Here is a 23,922-nt window from a genome sequence, read left to right on the forward strand (position 1 = left end):
TATGGATGAAACAGTAGCTAATGAGTTATAGGAAACTGATTTTTTTTTCATTTCAGGTGGCAAATATATTACAATTAGGAAATAGAAAACATTTACCTTCTATTTCATTATTGATCTTAGAATTATATTTAGATTTTTATTTATGTAAAGCAAATACAATATAAATGTGCTTTAAATTTTTTTTAATAACATATACTAGCAATTAAAGTTTTTTTTAAAGCATCTGGTAAAAAAATGTAAAAGATACCTTATGTCAACATCTCTGTCTTGCTTAGGATAAAAAAAAAGACCTCTAAAACCTTCTCAATGGTAATATCACCTGCTAATTAACCACAAAAATTCTAGTGGTATGTCTGACAATGAAACATGGTTTAACTCTGTGTGAATTTCAAAGGCCTGTTAAAAACTGAGCATTTAAAAATAAACATGTTAAAGCCACATCCTTAGTTCAGGGGTTTGAATTTGTCTTTCCAGGAGTTTGTTTCCTTTTATTTTATCCCTTACAAGGGAGAAGGTCCTTCCCTGATCCCAAGAAGTTGATCTTTCTCCTGACCTGGAACCCTGCTGGTTCTGGTCCCCCAAAGTGATCTCTGTCTCTCTCTGTTTCACTCACCCTCTCACCACACACAACCCCCTTTCTCCATAGCTATTCCCTCTCTTAATATCTATTAATTCACTCTAACTGTGCACCATATTTACATCCAAGCTGCATACATATTTATGACTAGTTCTGACACTAACACCCTACAAAACCATAGTAAGATGTCTAATAATAAATAAATGCTATAAAAAAAGAGTGGTATTTTATAACAAGGCATCAAGTAGGCAATAAGATAATCACTGTCTTCTTGAGATAGCAAAGTCATACTGTTAAGCCAGGCTTAAAGTTAAAAGTTGCTTCTTTGTTCAAGGGTACTCCACAGCATATCCTATCTAAATTCATAATATAACAGAAGAGCTCAATCATCAAAACTAAAGTGAAAATCTATGCAATATATGTCTTATTGCTCTTGAAAATGGGCGCTTTGATTTTTTTCAGAATTTTTTTTTTGTTTTCCAAGACTCTTTTCCAGTGCAACATTTCCTTTGAAGTCTTACACAGCATTCAAGTGCCAAACTACATACTCTTGAGAGATGTCAGTGGCCTGTTTGTAAAAGATAAGGCAAGAGAGGCTGACACAGTCAATGTATTTTGTTTACAGAAATTTCGCCTCAGTGATCAATAGCCATATGTAACAGAAAGATGGTTTCATTCTTCCTTTGACATGGTGCTAGCTACATTGCCTAAGGACTTTTTTCACTGTCAAACATGTTTTATTCTAATATCTATAGCCAGTTTAGCAGCAATATAATGTTTTATACTCAGAGGTGCCAGCTATGCTTTCACATTTGATTTGTATTTATTCCATCAAAATGTTTATATTTTAATACACTGTAGCGTGTGGCTTTAAATCACTGTCAGAAAAGTAAACTTGCTGAGTAACAAGCTCAGACCCATAAAGGAGATTTCAGGCATTGGAGGGTTTTACTTCGGGGTTTTCTTTTCTAGAACTTGATCTTCACAAGAGGATCTCAAACACTGTGGCAAATACTATTATTATTATTAAAGTATTTACTAAATATATCTGCTTGTGGGAGCTAAATGTAAGACAAGCAATACTGCTGAAAGGTGCAAATTCCCTCTCTTCTCTATTTAGGTTTTAAAAAGGAGGTGTGAATATGGATGGGGGCATGGTGTAAAAAACCCCAATTTATCTGGTTGGCTGTCAAATAAGCAATCCATTCACTAATCTGTATGTTGGGAAAATCTATTTCAGATTTAAGACTCCTAATTATTAGACTGTGTTTACTTTCTTTTTGTAAAAGCATTTCATCTTCCAGATTTTCACAAGCTTATGGGCTCACAATTAAAAGTTATCCTCTTACCCTGACTCAACTATTTGCATGCTAACAGCTGAGCTGACATAACAGACCAGCTATTCATGCGTTTGATCTGCCCTGGTTGCAAGATAAAATGCATCAGTTCAGCATTGACGCATGCTAAAATCATGATGGTGGACAGGTAGACTGTTCCATTTATTAAGTAGCTCTAACTCAGTTACATTCAGCCATGTGTCCATACCTTTAAAATATATCTGTGCTGCAGACTACCAGATGTGGAGGTGTATTTTTGGTAGTGGTAAGTATGTTCATGAAGAAAAAGCTAAGTAGGTTAGAGTTTTTATGAAAAGACATAATACTAGAGAAACAGTAAGTTGTTATACTGAAATGGGAATATAGATGAATGATGAATTTCATGATTTAGATTTAACATGAAGTCCTGGGTTGTTTTTCAATTTTGGTTCATTAGGACAAATGTCTTAGAACCTGCTCTACTGCTGTTTTACTTAAGAAAACAGAACTAAAAAAGACCTGTCAGAAATAGTTATTATGGCTATACAGACATGCCTTAAACCAAATGAGTTCAAATTTTTCTTTCATGTGTGTTCAAGTAACATCTATCGTTATCCAGGTCCTAATGTTAAGTCCTTATTTTCTTTTCTGTTTCTTTCCCCATTGCAAATTAACAAAACTTTTTTCTTAAATACAGACTGTATAATATACACAATTTTAAAATAAGAAGCCATTAAAAAGGGATGAATTTGCAACATAATTTTTTCTACTTTGATTCCAGTAGTGTAAAACTGTGCCATTTTCAATCACTGTAACTTACTGTCTGGACAAAATGGACTTTGGGTTGTAGAGACCAGAACTTACAAGTGTTTTTACTCACTGCATGGACAAACGCTGGGACAAGAGGGCAAAAGGGAGTATTATTTGTTCACACTTAAATTCAGTTCCCTGTGTTAAACCAAAGTTATAGGGATGAACTGTTATCAAAGAGTAGCTCACCAACTAGAAGAAATAGATTAATCCTCCAGTCCAGAACCAGTGGAAGACTGAACTGCAGTGAAAATGGCCTTATCCTGTAACATTTTTCTGCTCCTTTTTTCAATTTGTTTATTTAGGTCCTTCCACTTCTGTGGTCAAGACGTTCACTAGAAAGACAACACAAGTTTAAGCTTTAGTTACTTAAAAACAGCAAACTTCTGGAAAAGAACCAGGAATTTCAGATCACTTAAAAATTTGATAAGATTTTAAGATATTAAGGTATGTGGAGATTACGAGATGGGCAAAGCACATGGATGTCACAGTCTCTCGGGTTTTGAGAGATTTTCCTCTTTTGGATGAGTAAAAATCTCCTACTGATATTTTTTGCAGCATCTGCAGTAGAGAAAGGGTTTCTGTTTTGGATATTACTCAGAAGGGACATCGGAAATCTTGAGCTGGAACTTCTGTTTGCCAGAGCTTTACAAAGGTAAGGAAGTGAAATGCATGGGAAGAAGTTGCTTTGTGATTTTGTTTTTTCCTCATGGAACATAACAGAAGGAAATGTCAGGACTTGCAAACGGAAGAAGTTGATAGCCAGGTGCTAAAAAAAATCAGTGAAATAATTAGAATTTGTCTTGGGAAATAATAGTGCTGATAGTGCATGTACGTGCGTGTAAGTATGGTTCTTCCATAAACTGTTTGGCATGTTTAGTGATTATTAAAATGCACCCAAAGGCAAAACAAGATTTAATACAAAAGAACACAAAACCAAATAAAATTATTTAGCAACTGCACAGTGTGTATATCTTTAAAAACAAAATTAACTCACCTCTTGAAAAAATGATATTAGAGGTTGTTACACCTGATCTATTTTCATTTTTATCTTGCTGACCAGGTACTGTTAATGTTATGCTTGATAATAACAAGGACATGTTTACTGGGAAATGCAGATTATATTTTTTAATTAATCATTTCAGAAAATAATACCTGGAAGACACATCAGCCTCTTAATTACTTAGGGCTTAAAAATTTTCTAGACATCTTTAGGGAGTTAAAATAGTCTACTTACATTTTCTCAATACCAGTATAATTCTTGGGTTTTGTTTATGTTTAATTATTGGAAATTCATCTTCATACACTAAGAATGAACAGGAGAAAGTGAGATTTTTTTTTTCAAATATGCATACAGTTAGATATTTTCACTGGATGATGTTATGCATTTGAAATGTATTCCCTAGAAGCTTCTGTAGTTTTGCTTTAGTGTTTTCTCTAGGATACACAGAGAAATGTAGAAAGGTCTGTGCAAAATATCCTGAATACTAAAAGTTTTTGCAAAGGTGTCCTAGACACGGTAGTAGCATTAAAGCATTTTGCTATTATTTCTGAAGGAGACAATGTCACAGAAGCAGTCTAGTTAGTTAACATTAGATGTTCAAAATTTCTTATTATGAAACATAATTACAGAGGTGATATGCAGGTGATTGTAAATCCATCAATCTAATACTTTTCTCCTAATGATATAGTAGTTGTAGTCAGCATGATTGCCTTTTTATTTAGCTAGGAAAATTATTTCATTTTATTACAAGTAAAGATATAAAGTAATATTAAAAGTATACTGAAGTAGGAAAAATCTGCTTTAAAAATTTTGGCTGTGAGAGTTAAGGGTCCCAACCTATACATACAAAGAGAAATTACTAGAAAATCCTGTCCAACACACCTAGCTGAAAACACATGGCTGCTTGGCTGAAAACAGGTCATGTGATAAGAAAATACACCCCCCCTTACAGGTGTGTGTGCGTTTCTGAACAGTCTGGAAAATGCAAACAACCTTTCCAATATTCAGTAGCCTTAAGCTTGACAGAAGACTTCTTGCCTTCCTAACCTTTGCTGTTTTACTTACTTCTCACTCTTCACACTAAATGTATCAAAGATCTAAAAGTGGTTGTTCCGAAGAAGGAATTAATGTTACAGGTATAATTTTACTTTTGATACTTCCTAACCTTTATATTTTATAGTTTTAATATCTGTTTATCAAAGATATTTTTCCTTAGACTTATTTGATAGGTTGTGGGTATTTTTTTTTTTATTTTCTTCTGCTGCCACAAGTTGCCTTGTGTAACTGCTGTGATTTAATGTGTGCAATGGAGAAATAACTCTTACCTTGCTCTGTCTCTTGCTAGACATAGAAATACTCTCTGCAGGGGTGAAGCCAGGTGATGTTTCCTGAATAACAGAGTGAAATGGACTGGGCCCAAGAACATAGTTCAGCATTTAGACATCAGTTTAGCCATACCTGAAATTATGGAAGATGGAACATAGCAGCCACTAACTGTCAATCTACATTTTCATGTGAATATACAGCTGGCGTAATTTAGATAAGCACAATGCAATTAGCAGAGCTGGAATTTGGATAGAACAATGGAGCTATCCCTCTTCCTCTTGAAAATATCATCAAGAGACTATTTTTAATCACCACAAGTAATGAATATCTTGATTATACTCTTCCACTAAAAAATTCAACTCGAACATCATGGGTCATTATGCAGGAAATTAATTTAAATAATATTGACTTACAGTGAACAATATCATCTAGTAAAATGTCACCATCACTTGTTTTAGAACCTGGAAATATCTTATTTGATTTAAGTATATTTTGTACAACTGATGCTCAAGAACTTTATTCTGTGATGTCCTTTTTTAGATGCCTATAGAAAATAGGAGCCTTTTGTTGAAGAAGAATTTATGGTTTCTGTCCTAACACTCATATCTAGAAAAAAAAAAAAAAAAAAAAAAGTTTTACAAACCCGCATAAAATAAAAAAGTATCTAATATACACCCCTAAATTCAGAGCAGGAACATTATGCCGCTGCTCTCTTAACCAATAAATTACCCTTTGCATCTCTTGTTGATTCACTAATTCAAAGCAGAATAGTTTCCAAAACAAGTTATTCCTTTAAAAGAAAAAAAAAACATCAGATTAGACTTGCCTGATCACAGGAACACATCATGTCAACAGCTCTGCAATAAGATCCAGTGGGATGGATGTTCTCCAAGGAATACTAATCAGGTTTCTGTATAAACAAAGTGCATTCTACACTTCAGATTCTGGAAGCTCATTGTCCAAACATTTTACTAAAGTACTAAGTGCCTTTAAAAAAGTCCTTCTGCACAACAGAAAGAACTATCAAAGTGCCTGTGCTAAAAGATAAGATTGCACTTTAACTTTCATGCTGCGTTTCTGAAAGTACCAACTCTGTTGATGCTATCAAGAAATTGCTCAATTTGTGCAACTTTCACAATCAGGGCCTCTGTCTGGGGTTCTGTCTTTCTAGTATTTTAGTAGTGGAGGTAATATGTGTACGTGGGTGGTTGTGGGGCAGAGGGAGAATCAATTCTGTGGTCTGTGTGTTGGTATTTAAAATGTCAAGTTGGAGTCCAATAAAAATATTAGCAATGAAGTGCTGCACACTTAACTCTTGCTCATCTTATTTCTCTAAAGTGTAGAATAAAGGATGCTGAACACATTTACAGCACAACCCACTCACTGAATTGCTGAATGTCTAATCTCAAACCAGCACTAGCACATTATAGTAAATTCCTCTGAGGCAGCACTTCAGTGTACAGCTTCACCAGCAGGAGGTCCAGAAAGTCCAGTCTGACCTCTGAGCCCTTGGACTCCACGAGACGTGAAGTCTAAGGCATACAAATTACAGATCAAAGTGGAACTGTGAAGTTTCAAGGCTTTGCTTGTTTAAATATTGACCTAGAGAAACAAACAGATGTTGTAGAGTGTTTGGTTTGTATTTCATCTGATTACTTTTCAAGCTATAAATTAGAGCCTGCAAAGGGAACAAGTTTTCTGCAAAACTGTTAGAGGCTGCCATGTTTCAGAAAGTATAGAAAGGAATGGGAAAGGGCAACAGTCCCACTTTCTCTGTCCACACACAAACCAAATGCTGTATAGATTCCCAGTCAGGGGAGGGCAAACCAGAAGACCTCTAAATCCCAGAACTCTCCTGCAGAAACTCTTAACCTTGAACTTTTCTATCTCACCACACTTAAAATCTCGTTCCAGGTTTTTTTCTTCTTGCTAATTCTTTCTAGCAGTAGTCTAAAGAAAAGGCTGGCAGGGAAGGACAGAGGGAACCTGAAGGTCTTCGGGACCATCTACTGTTGTGAAAACCTGTGGATTGTCCTCTATCTCCTATCCCTCAATTTTTTCTCATGACCTCCCTCTCCCATCCACTGTTCCTGGTTTCTCAGTTTTTATAAGTGATCCAAAACCCTGTTTCTTTTCTTGTGGATGATTCCTTACCCCTGAGTGGTTTAAAATTACTCTAGAAAATGTCCTGATGTTACTGTGTCCTCAAAGCACCACACGCTGGATCCCTGCCATAACAAAGATCACCATGCCTTCACCCCTCCAAACACCCACCCTACCACTAATTCCAGGGCTGAAAATGCCTCAACATGCCACAACTCCCCACTTTTCTCTATCAGCAGTCCACCAAATAATCCTTGTCTCCTTTCCCATTTCTTATTGAAGTTTCTCATTCCAGGCCCAGGGTTATTCACGGCCTTACATAAGCCACCTAAAATTAAGTGCAATCCTGAGCCTTCTGTTTCAAAGAACATGCTCAGGCAGTCAGGCGTAACTTCTTTCCTTCAAATTTGATCTATCATACCACCGAATTCTCTAATTAAAGTTGCTGTGAATGCCCAAATCACCTGTCACCCACCAAATCTTCCACTTGGTTCAAAATCCTCTAAAGCCTCCTGAACCATCCCTACAGAGGTGGTTGTTCACTAAATCCCTATTCTTACCCAACCGTTCACCTAGAATTAAATTTGCCAATCCTATTTCTCACAGCAAACCAAAAAATCCAAATATAAAAATCAAATGGGGTAGAACCTCATACAAGGGAAGGGACTGCAAAGAACACACCTGAAAAAAAAAAAAACATAACTGTCCTATTTTGTCTGCTTAATCACTAAGAAATAAATTAGATACTAGGATGCTAGGTGCACAGGCTCAAGTTGTAGGGATTTTCCTTCTCTTCCAGTAACATGGGAAACAGGCTTCAGGTAACTGAAGTTGTAAGAAGTCTCTCGCTTTGTGTCCGACATCTTATTTTTGTCTCCATCTCAGGTTGTCTGCTGCAGTACCTGCAACTCACAAACTGGGCAGCCTTCTCTTTTGCCCTGTTCAAACTGCCAATTCTATGCACATGACCTGTGGCCTCCAGCAGGCAGAGAGGCCAGGGCACTGCACAGCCATGAAAAGCTGTGCTCCTTGCTGTGCCAGTCACCCTTAGCATGCAATCCAAAGCACAAACACCTGCAGCCTTCCTGTGACCCGGTGGGCAGGGACAGGCCATGGTGAGGTCTGAGCCAGGGTAGACTGTCTCACACAAAGCTGGTAGGTTTTCACAAACCCCTGACAGATTTCAGACCACAAATACTACTGACTTTCAAATAGCCTTCACCTTTACAACACTTTCCAGCTACTTGCCTCAGGGGGAATGTAAGTACCCACCATTTTTCCACACATGCTCTAATTGCTGTGGCAGGAGACCCTGCCACGGGGCTGGAATTCTGCCTCAGCCCACTCCAGCCACATTTACCAACAGAGCATCCCAGGGACCGCAGTCCCAAGTGCATGGCATAGAGCACTGCCCCGGTACCAGGAGGTACCACTACCACGTCTAGCTCAATTTGTCACTGTGTGACAGATAGCATTGCATAGGTATTTACTGTGGAACTGTGTGAGACAAAAGTTTGTGCCAGTGAGGAGAAACGGGCATGTCAGGAGTCTTGAACTGAGAGCAATTTCCTTGCAGGAGAGCCACCACTATCAGGTTGCTGATCTTTCACCCTCTACTTCTCACTCAAGTACAATTTAAAAAGGACCCTGGATGCAACTATTCTGGATTAAAACTCCATTTTCTTACACATCTCAATAAGATTAACTGGACAAAAGCTTTAATTTCAGTGTCTTTATTAGTAACTACTTCAGAATAGCCATTGTGCTTTAAATCTATACCAGTCAAATCCACAGTAACTTCTATACGGAGAAGCCCCCTATGGCAAAGGACCTGCTAAATCTACATTGTCCTGCAGCAACGATAGAAATCTGGAAATAAAAGTCTGTTGAGTTGTCTAGATATTGTTGTATATGTGGCGATTTGCTACTGCCTATAATTGGGTCAATATTATTTTTAAATGGAAAGTAGATGGCATTGCAAATAATTTTATTCAGCTGTAAGCTTAGTTCCCACTGATTCAATAAATATTTTTCTGACAGTGTGTTATCAGCCCAGGGTTATGTAACCTTATCACACAGGCCCATACAGTACTGCATGTGTGGTAATGCCAAGGTGGTAGCACCAAGGTGATAGCACCTTGAATTAACAGAGATTTCAACAGCCTCTTTGGGAAGGAGATTTGCTTTTTTAAATTTTATCTGAGCTACAGTGCAAAGAAATCACTTATAATGCCATTGACTTTATTGCAGTATAACTGACAGCAACATTTGCATTTTTCTCAAGACTAACTCCACAGAATTGACAAGAAGTTGTTTTCCCATCAAAAGCTCCATCAAAACCACATCATAATGCTAATAGAGAATTGTTTTAAAATTACTAAGATAATGTTACTGGAATATTCATTAATGTGACAAAATTTCTTTTAAAGTTGTCATAAAGCTTCTTTGTTAGAAATTGAATAATAATGCCTGCCAAGTACATGTCTTATTTCAGCAGAACATCACTATTTAACACAATATTCATATATACACATTTTGAAGATCATGTAGGCAACAACTGGGTATTTTAAAATTATTTCATATGTGGCATTTTGAAAAAATGAGGATAAAATATGCTTCTGTGATCTCCTGAACTTGATTTTCAACACTTTAAAATAAACTTAATGAATGAATGTGGTGGCCCAGTTAAAAATTTATTTATATTAAGGAAGAGTGTTTTTTAATTACAACAGCTATTCCACTTTGAAATGCATTTCACTTTCAGCATAATTAATTTTGCAAATGTGTTCTCAGGTGGAATTATTTAGGAATAGATAATTTCTTGTGTTATCAAGCTCTGATGAAGTTTCACAGCTCCTATAAGATGCAGAAAGTATTATCACCTTTGCACAGATGGTGAATTTGAAGCAAAATGCCAAGGGAAAATAAAGTCACTGACATGACTTGAATTAGACCTCCAGACACTCTTGCACACACACTTGTGATCACCTCACTTCTCTCCCTTATAGGTATATAGTCTTCCACAAGTGCTGAAACAAACAATAAAATCATCTGGTTGAAATTAAAAGATTTTCTATCTGTAGAAAATTGTCATACGGTTATATCAAAATAAATCCTACTAAATTTATTTATTGGTGATTTGTAACTAAAAAGGGTTTTCTGTTTTAAATAATTGTTCCTTATTAGCAGAAAATTCAACACAGCATAAAGACGCTGATTTGGATAGGCAACCCATGCATATGTATTTCTGAGACAACAAACCAATAACAACTGTTAACGTATGTAGCTACATATTCTTAATACTGAAAAAAATAATAATCATGCCATAATCATGTTGTAGGGTGAATACCTTATCACTTGTGCTTGTTCCCTTAAAACAATATTTTGTGTCTCTTTCCTATTAACTTTACCTGCATCTAAACATATTAATAAATTATTAAAAAGCTTATTGCAAATACTTTCCATATAGCAGACTGCAGTAGTATATTCAATAAATAAAAACACACACAACTAGAGGTTAGCTTAGGTCAATTAATATTAGAATAAACTAAGAGATTTACTTTAAACAAATAATATTATTAGAACGAGACATTATTACATACTAATCTTTTACTGGGATTAACAATTTAATATCCATTTTATTTTCATAACTAAGCAAATCCTTAATCCAAAATTCAGAAAATTACCACAAGTTTCTTAAACCCCATTGGTATTAAAATTGTTCTTCTGCTGTTAGTTACAATTAAATATAGATGTGGGTCTCCTCTTTCTCCAGATGACAATATTTCAGTGTACTTGAGCAAGATCAACTCCATCACATCATACACTGCAGCAGTTTCACTGGCACCATGCAGAACTCCAGCTGCTAGACCTCAAATTCTTTAAAACAGTGAATAACAAATTCAATTTGCATAATAAAATCCTTTTGTGTTCATTGAGATCGCTCATATCATTAAGTGATTTGATGGGTGAATAAGGAATCAAAAATCTGGCTTTGAGAAAAGAAGCCTCATAGAGGCTTATTTCTCCTTTCTAAAAAGAGAATTGATGTGAAAATATAATGAAGTATCCCTGTCAGTTGTGGAGCAGCAGTACATACACACAAACAAACATTAACTTCCCTACCTGCACAAACTGCAAAACATTTGCACATACTGTGGGAATTAATCCTTTGCAGCTCATTCTGCAGAAAAGATGGAGATGGTGTTCATTCTTGGCTTGAAATTGTATTATTACATGAATGGTAAATAATATTAAAACATGTGAATGGAGCCACTGATTATATAATTGTATCTTGTTTCCTTGGGGAACTGAGGGGTTGAAGGTACTCTTTGGCACCAGCTATTAGTGGTCTAACCTTTCACCTTTGAAGACATAAATTCAAGTCATGCTAAAAGTAGTTTTTGTCCCTGTGCCCAAGGACACAGTTTGGTATGCATATTTATAAAAAACTTGTTTAAAGCAGGACAAGGTATGCAAGCTTTTCCTTGAGGAAATAAATGGCAGCTCTCCTTTTGGCTTCCACTGTCCAGGCTTTCCCCTAAAACCAAGATTATAAAAGTGTCACAAGAGATCTGCCTAAACTTTAGCTTCCTCTTTGGCTTTGTCGCATCTTGGCAATATTTCCATTTTTCTTGGACAGCTCTCCAAAATTCCGGTGAAGAGAGGACAAAAAACAAAAACAAAATTTTGTCTTGCTTTGCCTATTCAGGATGCTGTTTTCCCCTTAAGTTGCATCTGATTTAGTCTATTCTTTCTTGCACCAGCCAGAATAGTCCCTTTGGGACATTCTCCTGGATCAAGAGCTCAGAACATTTTGGGCTTATTTCCCATCTGACCTGGAAAATCCTCTACACAAAAAGGCCAGCAGTAAGTGACCTACATCCAATAATATACCATTATTATGCCATCCAGAGGCTTCTTTAATTAGAGAGAATATTGTTCCAGAAACATAGAAATAGTTATACAAGATAACAACCTCTCACAGTTGTTTTTACAGAAGGCTGAAAAAGAATACATCAGAAACTGTCAAATGATCTCAGGATTCACTCTGTTCATTAGATCTCAATCTAGTTGTTGGCACTTAGCTGTTGTCTTCAAATGGAAGTAAAATCGAACATCTGTGTGCTTTGTCATATCTCATCTTATTTACATATTCTTGAAGGTAAAAAATCCTTACTGTTTAATTTCTCTCCCTCCCATGCAGGACTATGCATATCTTTTCTTGGCCATCTCAACTTTGCTAAAATTGTGTGTTATGCAAAAGCCCTTGAGCTCAGCCTTCACAGACTGGTACACTAATGCAGCAGAGCCCAGCATCACACTGAGATTTTGAGTCACTTCTAGAAACAGAGCAATTGCTCTCGTAACATATTACATCTAAACCAGTAAGCCCCATTCCTCAGCTTGGACAAAGCACATGACGTGACAAACCTTGACATGACTGCTTCCACAAGCAGTGATTCGTGCTATTTATGTGTCTCCATAAATTGTTACTATTTTTCTTTACAAAATTGTAGCAGCTTCTAAAGCCTTCACTTGATTTACTTCTATACATGAGGTTGGTTTGTTTTTCTAAATACCTCCTTTAACTGAAGTTTAATTTTATAACATATTTTCTACTTGTGTCACTTGATGTCATTTAGATGTTGAACTTTATTATGGAGTTCAGTTACTGCTGTGTCTTGAATGAGCTTTTTGGCGAGTTACTTCAAACTAAAACTAAGCAAGAATAGCCTCTGTTGCCATTCTCTGCAACTGTCTGTTCTAAACAGCAACCACTTAAAGTGTCAATAAATAGTTTTCACAAACACTGTACATTTGTACATGGTACAAGTGGGTAGCTGAACTTCCCTGTTATTAGTCTTGTTAGATTTTTGTGGGATCTCTGATCACGCTTACCACTGAGCACTCAAATTCTTCCCCCTCACTGTCCTGCTTTTTTTTTTTTTTTTTTTTTTTTTTAAATCCAGAAACTGGTAATAAAGCCTTACCAACAGAGACTATTAGACTATTACAGCTTGGGACTTCTAGTCATATAGAGAAATCTTTGATAAGGGAAATAAAATAGAGGAAAAAAATATTGAGAAAATAGATTTATACGACTCAAGTAAATTTAGCAGTGCAACTAGGTCTTTGTTGTCAGGAACACTAGTGTAGCATCAGGTACCAAACAGGTAGGAGTTACAGCTAAACAAACATTCATTTGTGCTCACTCAGGGCTTACATGCTCTTTGGAGAGGGACATAGCTGGAGAGGGCTAAAGCAGAGCAGATGTTTGGCAACATAGCCTTGGCTAGGAACCTTTATTCTTACTCTTATTCTTATGATGCTGCTATCCTATAATATAACCCACAGAAGGAGAGCAAGAACTTATGCACATCTTTTTAAAGAAGATGGTACATTTTTCTAAATAAAACGGAGGAAACATTTCTAAAGAGACTGTATAAAAGAGGTGACAGCCAGCCAACCTGTGTAAATTTAAGGGCTAATTTCAAATTAGTAAAATTTAAAAGCTAATTTTATGTCAGACCATACATAAAAAAATCAAACCAATCATGAATCCCAAAATTTTACTTAGATTTGATCTTAAAAAAAAAATAAGGTCTAAAAATAATGCAAATCATTGCTAACTGAGCAAGCCTAGAGCACAGGGTGTGAGGAAATATAGAAAGAAGCTGTACTTTCATGGGAGAAATTCTGTTCTTATTTATACATGGTTGATGTCATTTATCCAGGAAAAATTGTATTTAAGGCTTTTAGACATAAATAGAATTGTAAGTCTATATGTATGGAACTGTGGGAATGACTGCAGATGGCAGTGAATTTTCTCTGCTTGAAGAATTTAGCCTGCCATACTGAGTAACCATTCTGGAAAATTAAGAGTCTGTTTGTTATTTGCTTACTTCCACAAGCATTACTTCTATTCAACTAGTTCTTAAAGAGCTTTCAGCGTTCTTTTTTTTTTTTCTTTTTTTTTTTTTTTTTTTCTTTTTTTCATGGGGAACTATAAGGATTACTTTTCTGAATTTCTCTTCCTCTTAAAAGCAGATTTGTATTGCCAGGCACACATCATGCTCTGAACTTGGTTTCATTCCCTGAAGGATTTAGTTCTATGGTCTACAAGAAATACTAATGATTGACTGAAGGGGAATTCTCTGCTGCTGTTAGATTCTCTTATCTCTGCACAAAGCTGATACTGTTTCCAGAGTCAATGAAAGGTGCAGTGCTGTGTGATCTCAATTCGTCTTCATCACAGTACGCAGCCACTGACAAGATAAATCTATGCTCTTGAAAACTGAGCAGAATTTCAGAGGGAAAACTCTACCCTTTTTGAGCATGCAGTTGATGTGATTTGTAATAAAGAACACAACCGTAGTCTTTCTTTGCATAAATAATTTAAATGCAACAACTACTGTAGCAGGCACACAGAATATAAATTGCTAATTCCAGAGACTAAATCCCCTGATTTCAATATCAAACCGTTAAGAGGTTATATTTGTCAGACCACAGCCAGAGCTTACATGGCAGAACTTGGAGAAACTAATAGCCCTTCTGTATTCAAATGGTAATTACAAGAAGTAGAAACCCAACCCCACCTGAAATCTTTAGCTATAAATGTTCACTTTTCTCATAAGCAAATAAAACTCCACCATTTTTAAAAGAACACTTTTAAAGTGACTGTACAATTAGAGCTAACCGTTTTGCATGCACATTGTGAAACGTCCCTCCATGCTCTGCCAAATCCATTATTTTGAGCAGACAGGTCATTGCAGTTTACAAGACTCCACTTCCCCTGGAGAGACACTCCTGCCTGCTCACAAGGACTACAGATTGTTTGCCCTCCCATGCATCTAACATAGTAAGGAAAGCCAGGTTGAGAAAAAAAAAACAAAACCAAAACCAAAAAAAAAAAAAAAAAAAAACCAAAAAAACAACAAACCCAAACAAACAAACAAACAAAAAAATGGCAAAACTGTTGGGTATTAGAGGTGTTAATTAATATAAAATATGCACATCTGGAAGTCCCATGTTGTCAATAATTTGAAAAATGCTAAGTATTCCTGAAAATTGCAGATGACAATGGAAGAACCAGCCCTGTTTCTTTCATTATGTATAGCAGATTTTGGGTTTGGGTTTTTTTAAGATTGGTTCTGTTTAAAACAAAAATTCTGAAAGCACACTGTATCTGTCTACTCAGGTGTTTATATGTCCATCCTCAGGTGAGAACTGTCATGTAATTTTCACCCAAATTCAGAACAGGCTTAATTAGCTACACTGCTCACCATACTTTTTTTTTTTTTTTTTTTTTTTTTTTATTTTTATGCCACTTAGGAAAACTCATAATGTCCCACCAAGATGTCCTTCCAATATCAACTGCTTATATACCCAAAGTGTTCTCTTTGAAAAAGACTTCATCTACTGATTGGTCTTACCTATACTGGACACAGCCTATAAAGAATTAAAAAACAATTCCAGCTTTAAGCAATATTACTTCCACTTGAAACCTGCACCTTTCTAAGACTCTGGAAGGAATGTTTTTGCCATTCAGACACATGAGAACTCTGAGAAAGGCTTTTCTTGGATCTAATTAAATCTATTTTTCTTTCAGGAAATCCAAATATCTTCATATATTTGCATTTAGAATCAAGAATGAGATGTATTAAGAAATGTTTTACATCCTCAGTAGGCACAGATTTTACTCTAAATCTTATCCTTTCATAGTAACATTTAAACTTCTTCATTGAGGAGACTTCCACAGATGATTGCACAACTGTTTGTAAATAAGAAGCACCTGAAAATCTTACTCCTGAATATTCCTGAAGACAGCTTAACAAGGACCAAAAGTTATTAATGCTCACAGACATCATGTCCTTGATTGCTTTCTTTTTGAAATAAGGCAATAGTTGTACCCTCTTAAAATACACCTAAAAATTGTTTGGGTTTGTGGATTTGTTCTGAGGTTTCCCCCCTCCCTAAAGAGCCTGATCTTTATGATTAGGAAAATCCAAATACTTTTGCCTATCTTTCTTTACTTGACACCTGATACTGTGAGATGGGTGGCAGCACTGACATAGATTTGAGGAATCGTGAACACGGGCTAGTGACAAAGTTCTCATTTAAGAAACAGCTTCTCCACAATGGCCTGTGGAAAAATATAAATAGCTATAACAAACCAACATATTACATGGGAAGAAATAGTCTTTACCAGTTTAAGCAGTTTAAAAGGCTTAGATAGTGTCTTCATTGTCTTACTTATTATACAAACTCCACTGTCCCTGACCAAGGAAATATTTTTTGGACCATACAAACTGACAAAATTTTTTTCCAGCTGGCAAATTAAGTCATCAGAAATAGAAGTGTCCCTAATACATCTACATGACATTCTAGGGAGAACTTGAAAGAAGCAGCTCTTCTTAATGGTAAGAGGGTATAGACTGTTTACACTGGAATAAGTCATCTCCTTTTATAGAATGATAAACATTCCTTGACCACTTTGACTCTTGCATCTGAAAGTTAATAATGTGTGCAGCTTCTCTATAATCAAAATGTATTTGGTCACTTGACAGCTGTACATTTTTATACTCTTTTATATTCTTCTGTCTCAAAACCAACTGAAGAGAATATAGAACAAGAAAAAAAGATCATCTGCTGAGAAAAACCCCAAACCAAAACAGAAAACCACACCGTATCAAAATGCAGCTTCTGTTATATCCATTTGCACTGACTGTTTCTTTTATGCATGTCTAGAGCCTACACTGCATGTCTTTTTAACTGTTTTAGTTACTAATCCATATTTTTTAACCACATTGAAAACTATTACTCTTGCAATTTAAAATAAGTGAATCTGATATTTATCTCTGTGATGGGAATTCCATAGTTACTCCAAAGCTATATGCCCCTTATTTTTATGTCTTTCCTTGTCTCATCTTTCTTTTTATTTCTGTGATGAGATGTATAAACAGAATAAAGATTTCTGTGCCGTCATATTCAGGACAATTGCAAATGTTCATTCATGTGTACTAAATGCTTGGAAAATAAGATCTACATTCATATACAGTCTTTTATGGGTTTATAGCTAAAATTCAGTCTGTCAGTTTTACCAACTGTTAATAGGAAAAGATAATAGAAACAAAATGGGAAAAATTATATCATTTGCTCTTGACAGATGTTTTAGCATATTTTAATAATCTGAGTTGATATTTCTTTTTCATTTATGTTAAGTAATGAAAACAGCTGAAATATTAACACTGAAATTTCTTTTACAGTAGGTTTTTTACTATCTCCAGACCGCTCAAAGAAAGCCAAGTTTTTAGATGGAGGAGAGTCTAGAAACTAAGTGACTGGAGGAGAGCATTAAATAAAAGTGGGATACTGTTGCACCAAATGCTGCATCTAGAATTTATTTATATGAGCAGATGATGAAGATAAGGAAATGAAGATGATGGACAAGGAAGAAAAGAAACACAAAGAAAGAAAATCCAAAATGAGGATGTCACATTTTGGAAGAAACAGTCATCAAAGCATTGCTACTTAGGGACTCCATTAGCTGCTTTCCAGGAAAGAAAAAAAAAAAAAAAAGAAAAAAGAAAAAAAGAGGCTACAAACAAATCCAACATCAGGGCTAATAGAACATAAAATATACAGTAATTTTTTAACATCTAAACCACTTGGAAATAGGTCTTTTATGTATAAAAGGTCTTATTATTTTAGTTGCAGTCAATGAAGTATATTCAAGGGGATTACAAACTTTTTTGGTAAACATCACCATCAGCAACAAATCACTAGCAGCTCCCTGCTCTGCACCAGCGACATACTTTGAAAGACTTCCCATGCCTTTAGCAATACACAAGCACTGTTTGGAAGCTACCTAAATTAAGTTATTAGAAATTAAATAAATTCCAAAAATTCAGGTTTTTACCCATCCTGTTTGCACTATTTTTTATGTGTCTATTTGCTTTAGAGAAGCTCATTTCAATTCTGGTTATGCAAACTAGATAATATATTGCTTGGAAGTAGCTTGCATGCATTTATCATGTTTGGAAATGCACATTTATTAATCTCAAAACACGGAAACAGACCGAAGAAAAAAAATTGAAATTCTAATACTTCTGTAGATACTTGAGAGGATTTTTTCAGTGGAATTTTTAAGGTTTTGGTTGTTTGGTTTGTTTGTTTTTTTTTTTTTTTGAATATGACATTTTGGTAAGGAACTGTTAATTTCAGAGATGCCCCCACTAATCTCATTTTCAATGCTTCAGCAATATAAAATGAATTTCCAGCACAAAACTAAGTAACTCAGCACCAACAGTAATGGCTCAGCAGCATGAACATATATTCTGTTATAGTCTGACATTTCTTGTTTTCACCTGATAGTTGACCAAACTGATTTCAGTGGAGTTTTTCCTGGTCTGATTGATATAAATATTAAGAAGGAACAACTCCTTCAAAGCTCATCCTTTCTTCTTTATAAAAATTGTAGCTTGAAAACACTACTGTGAATTTATAGTGAAAACATTGCGAAGATATTTTTAACATAGCCTACTACCAACCTGGAGGATTAGGAAAGAATCTTTGCTACTAGTGGCCAACTATAGGGACACCTGAAATGACCTAATACCTAATTATTATCATTAGCATAGTTTGACCTTCTTGGTCTTTTTTTTAAAGATTTACTTAAGCTTAGATCAGAGAAATAATTAAATGTTATTATCATAATTTGTGAAGAGCACTGTATCTTAGATGTGTCCTGGCTGTATCCGTATTTTCAAACCTGTTTATACTAGATTTGTGCCTCCAAAACTACAAATTAAACCTTGCTACCAGATCATATTTTCATAGAACTAGAGGATATTCTGGACAGTATCTCATCCAGAATAGAGTAAAATAGACAGAAAATACCACTCTGACATAAAAGCTGATTTGTCAAAAAAAAAAATGAAAAAAATGAATTCTAGCAGGACGAGTTTATCCTACATTAGCATTTTGAGTTGTGCCTGTTTGATCCTGTGTTAGTTATCCCAAAGCTAGATTTACCATATTGCTAAACCAGGGATTTAGAGGTTGCCCCAAACTTAACCTCACTTCTACACATGAGATGGCCATCAAGGAAGGATGTGCAGGAGCAACATCCAATTCTCACTCAGCTTCTGTAATGTTTGTACTAAATGGAAATCAGGACATACTTCTTTTTCAAAAATGAAACATCTCAAGACTGAATATCTTAAGGTACATTTTTGGAAAAAAACTGTTGTGACTTCCTAGAATTGCCCTTAATCATTGCAGTATTAACCATAATCCAACTCAAAGGCAACATCACAGTGTCTACTACCAAACTCCTCTGGAGAAAACTTCTTCCATGTAGGGCATGGTGTTTTTAAGAAGTGATACAATAGGCATCTTTGTGGAGTAGATGAGTCTGTCTGTCTTCAGAAGTTCATATCTTAGCTAACTTCAGACACATTTCAAGTGTTGAAGCTGTTCCAGAAACAGCTTCCTAGAATGTTTCAAATAATTTTACTTTAATTTGTGGCAGAATATTATCATCTTCAATTAACTCAAAAATAGTCATATAGCTCTCAGCACTCAGGGAGCTAGTGTGCTTCAAAGAATGTTTGTACTTCTTTGGGGCCTTGATAATATCACTAACGACAGGACTACATGGTTCAGAAACCTCTCAGGAAAACTGAGGAAAAAAGTCTGCTTAATTTGCTTAATACTAGTAGTTCCAGCTGGAGTCTTCAAAAATTAAATTCATTATTAAGCTCTTGAAAGACCATAACAATCAGGATAAATGTCACACTCATTAATCACCTTCCTAAATAGACAAAGAAAATAGCATGACTGTATTAACTCTGATTTCCTGAGAAAACAACATCGATTATGAAGATAAACACCACATCTGATAGTTTGCTAAAAAAAAAAAAGAAATATGTATTCACAAGAAATGCAGTGTTAGGCACAAACAAGTTACTTGTTCAGACCTCTGGTAACCCTAGTGATAAACAAAAAAGTAGAAATGTAAATGATATTTTCATTTCACATAAAATGCTGAAAACATTTCTGCTTGGAAAATTATGAAACTGGAGTTGTGTGTGGCATGTAGCATCATCAGGGTTTCAAAGAAATTTAAACAGCTAAACACACACAAAAATAAGGAAACGTAGGTTGCTCCATGCATTTCAGGGAAACATGAATAGACAATGCTCTCAGCATAATCTGATCTCCAAAGTGGTTGAAATTGCCTGAGAAGGATTACTTACTTGTCAGCAACCAGGCTCAAAAGCGGCATAGCAAAGATATTGGTCTGATGGTCATTTAATTCATCCCTTTATGTCATTCTGGAACAGGAACCAATCCTTTTCAGCATGGCAACAGAAGCGAAGGAGTGCTGAAGAATGAGCATAACTTTTTCTCTGTAGAAGAGCCACAACAGTGAAGTTCTGATAACTGATACAAGAAGAATTGAAAAACAGCGTGCTTCACTGAAGAAGCACACTAGTTGCTAAACAGTCTGATCACTTGTCTGTTTTCCAAAACAAAAGTATCTAACTTGAAGCATGTATCACATACCAAAGATATGAAAATTAGATACCTATATGGTAAATAGAAAGAAGCTGATCATCCCACTACTTTGAGTAATGGAGAAACCTATAGCAGACATTTACCCTTCCATAAAGTCCGTAGAGAAGGATTTCTTTCTCTAACCACCAACATGAAACAGTACAGAAATTCCACATTTCACTCATGGGAAAAGGGTTTGGGTGTTGATGTCTTCAGATCAATTTTTCTTCTTGAAGAGAAGAAATCCCTAAAGCTCCTGATATTGCTTACCTTCTAACATCTACAGGCACTTAGGAAAAGCAGTTTCTATATGACAAATTGTGGCAGATCAATATAATGTGTAACATTTCATGTCAGTAATGAGAAAAATCTGAATGCTGATGTAAGAGCTTTCTAAGTGTCAGGTTCAGTAGGCCCGACAGTAGATGCTTATCACATCATTGTTTTGATTGACAGAAATATAGATCTTTGTGCATATGATCATATACTGCACCTCCTGCACCTGTTTTGTCTCAGAACAATAGGAAATAATAAGTGATGAATGCACGGAAGAATTTGAATTTTCACCAGAGTTTCTAGAAATATTTACAGCCATACTATCAAGCTTCAAATACTTTTAATGGCACACAAACCGACAAACAAATCTGTCACTCAGTCTCTTTCTGTAATGTGAGCTCTGAAAGTGAACAACAGAAGTAACCTCTCCGTCCTGCAAACAAAATCCGTAAACTATTAGGTGAAGTATACAAGTTCAATTCAGTTAAGAGACAAAAAAAATGTTAGCAGAAAGGGGGTTGGGGGGTTGGGGGGTAGGGGTGTGGTGCGCAAGGTATGAGTGACCAGAACATATTGGTCTCCATGGACTTTGTGAGAGTTTGCAGGGAGTAATAATTTCTTGCAACCAGCAAAGAAGCAATAATGTTAAGGTGAATAAATTAAAAGTATGTCAGATGTGATGTGATGTGATGAAGCAGCATTTATTTGGCCCAGGTAAATGTAACCATGTAACCCTAGAAGCCTTACAGTAAAGGAAATTGAAGAGTACTGGTGTTGCTTCTGGTGCCACAATACTGACTATGTTAACACTAATTCTTACAATACAAATAAAGCAGTGCGTTTTACACAAATTAAAGCAGTCAGGGTCCTGAATAGTATTCCTCAGACCAATGTAATGTAATAAAGTAACCAGCAGACAAGAAATTATCAACACACAATGCTGTAAAAAAGCCTGTATTAATAAAGAAAAAATGTTGTCTCACTGCCTCAAATTTCCTCCTTAGCCAAGACTATCAAGTCAAACAGGGGTTTATGGATGTGCTGTCTAAGTAAACTGCTTCATGCTAGGTTGCTTTGCATTGAATCAAATTTTTCCTTTTAACTGCTAAATTCTCACAAACAATGATGTGTTTCAGTGCTTTGACTTTACTTGTAGCTCATTTATCGCAGCAGAGAGGACTGACTGAAGAATTCCAATCAAATGCCTGCCTGGTTTCTGTGCTGAGTGAAAATATAAAGTTGCAGTTATTTACTCAAATCTTTTGTGGCAACCTTGTAAGATCAGCCAGGAAAGATGATCAGTGTGCAGCTGAACATGACCACTGTCAGCTTAGTGGCATGGAAGAACGTACCTCCTTCCTTTCTCTTGGTGTGTGATATGTACATATGGGATTGGGTTTACTACTCCTGCTCTCCTTTGGCTTACCTAATAGGGTTCGTAGAGCTGTCTTCTCTAAATACATTTAATCCTCATTTTACAAGTTAGTTCTTCTAAAAATAAACTAAAAATTATTTTCCTGTTATTACTGCAAAACTCACTACTACCACCCCAGGGCTGTAAAAGAAGGACTTAGAGGACTTATAAAGCTGCAGCTGCTGAATCCAACATTTTCTCTCCCATCATTTTCCTGGGTCATTTATCTTCTAATCCTCTTTCTATTGTTAACTCTTCTAAAACTAGCCTGAAATTGTGCTGATAGTTGATATTTTTCATGTCCTTTTCAGTATTTTTTCCACAGATTTCAATATATTAAACTCTATATCTCTTTTTTCTCTCTCTCTGTCTCACCCTGCCTCCCTCTCTCTCTCTCTGCCCCCTTACTCCCAGGTAGAAGAAAGTATAATAATTACAATATATTAATTATATCTTTAGAATCCCCAAAGGGATCTTCAAAATATAAACAAATGTTATTTTCCACTCTGCACAAATAAACTTTCCATAGTGGAAATAGATAATTTATTTTCCCAGAGAAGTATTAATTTAAGCTGACAATAAGTTACAACAGTGTTGGAAAGAAGAAATACCATCTGGATGCACTAACAGATGTATTATTTGCCCAGTTGAAAGTTTACAAAAGTATTTTTAACTCTTTCGCATTCACAGTATTTTGTGACCTGTGAAGCCAACTAATTTTGAAATAGATGACTGATGATACTCTCTTTATTGACAAATTTTTCCTTTCTGCCCTGCTACATCCCACTTTTTTGACACAGTAAAAATCTGTCATTCTAATAATACCACACTGAAACCTCTGAGTTAGATGTTAAAGCCAACATAGTTCCACTTAGACCTGGACCTCAGCCAAATAAAAAACAATTGGATTTGCTTCTTATAAGGCAAGGAAAGATTTCAGAAATTCCTGATCTGTACTAAAGCCCCTTTTTTCCCCACTATAAATAGTCAGTAGACTGCCTTGTATGACATCCAGGCTCTGGTCTTCAGCCTTAATTCAGCAACCCTAATTCGTTTGTTTGAACTGTCCCATTTTCCATAAATAATTAAATCTTCTTTGGACTACAAAGAATAAGACTAAAGCAAGGATTTTAATCTAGGTCTCCCACATCCTGCCTAACCACTGGACTATTCAGGAATTTTCCTTGACAAGAAACTCCAGACAGATTTATTTTTTTTTCTTCAAACATACAATTCCAGTAAAAATATTAGTCTTGACAAATTATCATTTTTTGAGCGAAAGCATTTGCTCAAATATTCCTGACCAGCTTCTCTCAGAAAGATGACGTCTTCAACATCCATTATTTGTTGTTTTTCAGCCCTAAATGCGGTTCCAAACTGTATCGTGGGACCAGTGATCACCTGAGGGGTCAGAATCCTCCGCTGTTGGAAACCCCAGTCTGAGAACATCTGCCCTAGTGCCCCATGAGGAAACCTCTCGGCTGTAAACAAAGAACATGTTGGTTTGGATTTATCAAGACTTTTTATTTTACCT

This window comes from Tyto alba, unplaced genomic scaffold (genome assembly GCF_018691265.1).
Source record: "Tyto alba isolate M040663 unplaced genomic scaffold, T.alba_DEE_v4.0 Super-Scaffold_2, whole genome shotgun sequence".
In the NCBI taxonomy this organism is placed as follows: Eukaryota; Metazoa; Chordata; class Aves; order Strigiformes; family Tytonidae; genus Tyto; species Tyto alba.